The 3787-nt window shown below is 40.4% G+C and overlaps 1 pseudogene; it reads left to right on the top strand.

The window, feature by feature from the left end:
- Positions 1–588: 588 nt before the first annotated feature.
- LOC120181512 lies at positions 589–2918 on the top strand (annotated as a pseudogene).
- Positions 2919–3787: the final 869 nt, after the last annotated feature.

Raw genomic sequence — 3787 nt, 5'->3', positions numbered from 1 at the left:
TCCCATTTAAGTCTCTACCCAAATCTTTATCCCAAATCCGAGCTCCGGATAAAGAAGTTAGTAACAGAATCATGAACGAGTGAAAAGTATGTCACAACAACAGAAAATTCATTTGATTTAGAGGAAAAGCTAATATCTTTAATAAAATAATGAATAAGTAATTGTCAGTCGTAATTTTGTTTTATTATTTAAAATTAAAATTAAATATATTGAATGTATAAATATAAAAAAATAAAGTATTATTCTATCAGTTAAAAAGAGAGATATGTGATCATTACCTTTGTGATTTAGCCGCTGATGACTTGATTGATCAATGTTTCTAAAGTTGATACCTTAATTGATTTTTTTTACTTAGTGACCAAAATAGAAATATTGTTATAATTCAGTGAGTAATGGGGTAGTTAAACCTAAAAAGCTACCACCCATAAGTTGTCGCTTAAATTGACATTTAAATCCGAACTCACCCAACAGTGACAAACAAATTCGTAACCCTCCAATAATGATCCGACACGTTTACGTTCCATATGAAATAATAAAAAAATAAAATTAGAAACAAAACAATATTTTTCTAGCATGCACTTCAGTCAGTCAGTGGTAGAAAAATTCTTCTTCTAAAGTTTAAACTGAGAAGAGAAAAAAGAAAGCTAAATCCAATCCTAACTTAGCTTTGGTTTCTTCTTTATTTACAATCATGCCATCACGGTTCTCGCCTCCAGAAATCGAGGCGGAGACGCCACCGCACCACCGCAGTCACCTTCATATAAACTTCCACTTGCTTCCCCCACTCCTCGTTGCAGCCGTGACTATAACTCTTATATTTTTAACCGTCTTAACCATCTTCATCTACCGAAAGCTCTCTCGCAACCGCACAGCTCCGTCGGAATCTTCAAGCCATCGTCACTGCCGTCGCTTCTCGTACTCCCTCCTACGCTGCGCCACTTCCTCGTTCACCCCTTCCAACAGGTTAGGACACGGCGGGTTCGGGTCGGTCTACAAAGCAACTCTCCCGTCGTCAGCTCAACCGCTCGCGGTCAAAGTTATGAACTCGACGGGTTCGTTGCAAGGAGAGCGTGAGTTCCACAACGAACTCACTCTCTCACGCGCCTTGGATTCTCCCCACATTGTTCCCCTCATCGGATTCTCTTTAGATTCCAGTAAAAGAAGGTTCGTTCTGGTTTACGAATTTATGGAAAATCGGAGCGTGCAAGACGCGCTCTTGGATAGAAAATGCGAAGAACTGAAGAGGTGGAGTAAAAGATTTTCTATTATAGAAGACGTGGCTAAAGGGCTTGAGTATCTCCATCATTTCTGTGATCCGCCCATTATCCATGGAGATATTAAGCCAAGTAATATTCTTTTGAACGGAGAATTCAAGGCCAAGATAAGTGATTTCGGTCTCGCTAGATTGAAAACAGAGGATCCAGTCGAAGAGCTTGAAGAAAGCGGAAATTCGAGGAAAAAAGATGTCGTTGTAGAAGATAACGGATCGATTTTAGAAGAAACAGAGAGCGTTTTAACTGGTTTCGAAGAAGGCGCGAGCTTGACAGTTGCCGATAGCCATAGGTCACCGGAAAGCTGTGAGCTTAGAGTTTTGGATTCCGAGGCGTCACCTTCTTTTTCACCGGAGACGAGACTGGAAAAAAGGAGTGTTTTTTCTGAAGGACTCTATGATAAAATAAGTGTGGAAAGTCGGAGAGATTTGGTTAGTAATAAAAACGGTTGTTCAAGAAGATATTGGTGGTGGAAGCAGGATCCTGGGGTTGGGTCTGAGTCAGGTCGAGTTAAAGACTATGTAATGGAATGGATTGGGAACGAATTAAAAAGGAAAGACCCAAAAATGAATGTCTTGCTTCTCCAAGCTCTGTCGATAACATTAACGATTGCAAGGTTTCGAGTTCGAGTGTCGAGCAGAAGAAGGAAAAGATTCGAAAGAAGGAGAGGAATCGGCCCAGAGAATGGTGGAAAGAAGAATTTTGTGAAGAACTAACTAAGAAGAAGAAGAAGAAGAAGAAGAAAAGAGGGCTTAGTTCGAGTAACAATGGAGAGCCCTGGTGGCAAAGAGATGAAGAAATGGTAGAAAGGAAAAAGAAAAACAACAGCAGAGGCATCATTGATTGGTGGTTAGATGGATTCAGTGGTGAATTCAATATCAGAAGAAGAAATAGCCAAGATTGGGCTAGTAGCGATATACCGAAGAGAGGTGGGATCAGTAGTACGCAGAGTATGAGAGGAACTGTCTGTTATATTGCGCCCGAGTACGGTGGTGGCGGTTTTCTTTCGGAGAAATGTGATGTTTATAGCTTTGGGGTTCTGGTTTTGGTCATAATGTCCGGCCGTAGACCTCTCCATGTCACAGGCTCACCGATGTCCGACTTCGAGAGAGCAAATTTGATATCTTGGGCAAGGCAACTGGCTTGCAATGGGAGGCTTTTGGAACTAGTCGACCCTTCAATTCACTCACTGAATAAGGATCAAGCATTGCTCTGTATTACCATTGCATTGTTGTGCCTACAAAGATCACCAAGCAAGCGCCCTACCATGAAAGAGATCGTGGTGATGCTTTCCGGTGAGACGGAACCACCGCATTTGCCTTTAGAGTTTTCGCCTTCACCGCCATCGCATTTCCTGTTCAAGCCCCGGAAGAAGGCTCGATGAGTGTCCGATTTCCTGATCAATCGTTCTGATTTAACTGTAGAGCTTTGTACCTACTTGTAGGTCATTTCCTCACTTTCTTGCGTATGTCGAAATAGTTGCAAAAAATGAAAAAGGAAGAAAGAAAGAAAAACAAGAGAAGCTACTCACATTAACTCATAAATGTGTCACTTTTTGCTTGTTTTGTTCTTCAATTGCATTTTTAAGGTGTTTACTTGTCTAAAAGTCCCCCCCTTTAACGAATGCTTGACTACTACATGTATGACTTAGGATCAGCCCCATTTAGGAATCTCAGGATGGCCGGTGAATGTAAATCTACGGACGTATTGTCTTTTTTTTCACTTTTGGACCGAGATGTTACCTTGCTTAAATTTGCTCCAAAGCTTAATTAACTGTTGATTTGGTCCCTATAGGCCCCAGTGTGTATATCAGTTTGCCATTGTCTTGTAGCTTTTAGAAAGTAGCTGATTTTTTGTTCCGAGGATCATGAAATTCAGCAGCGGGGGGACAACTCTTGGACCCATGCTTTCATTTTGCATTATGACTGCAAAGTCGCATTGATTCGGTAAGGAAAAATCCAAATTAGTAGGTCATGAACTGATGATGAAAGGTGAAGCTCAACCGATAGAGGAACAGTGTTGGGAGAGGTTGCTTCTTGTTTAGAGGTCTGACCTTGCTCGACTTCGATCCAATGTGATTACGGGATCAACCTTATAATGATGTTGTGCACGTGATATTTTTTCACTTTTGCTTAAAATGAGCATCTTCGGTGTGGGGATATTTCCTTTTTAGTTTGCAGTTGAGTTAAAGCATCACATTTCGGACGTTTGTCTCTCTTAGCTGTTGTGAACGTTCTAAATGTGTTTACCGTTACCAAAATTACAAGATTCTCACTGTTTACAAGTTTTATAAAAAGGAATGTGTTAAAAAGTTGTCCCAATACGCCAAGTTCTGTTCGGTTCTCAACGAGTTTTACACTGAATTTGGCTAAGAGTAGGTCAGTTTGATAGTTGAAGAACACAAGATCTTATAAACTAGATGAACAAAAACCTGAACAGGTGAGTGCTTTTACATAAAACACCAGCATGTATTTATAATGTTCCAATTTTTTCCTCCATTGAGTGACTATTTTTAT

The sequence above is a fragment of the Hibiscus syriacus genome, unplaced genomic scaffold, assembly GCF_006381635.1.
Source record: "Hibiscus syriacus cultivar Baekdansim isolate YM2019G1 unplaced genomic scaffold, ASM638163v2 tig00112528_pilon, whole genome shotgun sequence".
Taxonomy (NCBI): domain Eukaryota; kingdom Viridiplantae; phylum Streptophyta; class Magnoliopsida; order Malvales; family Malvaceae; genus Hibiscus; species Hibiscus syriacus.
Note: the sequence above shows the minus strand (reverse complement) of the source record. Positions and strands in the feature narration are given on the sequence as shown.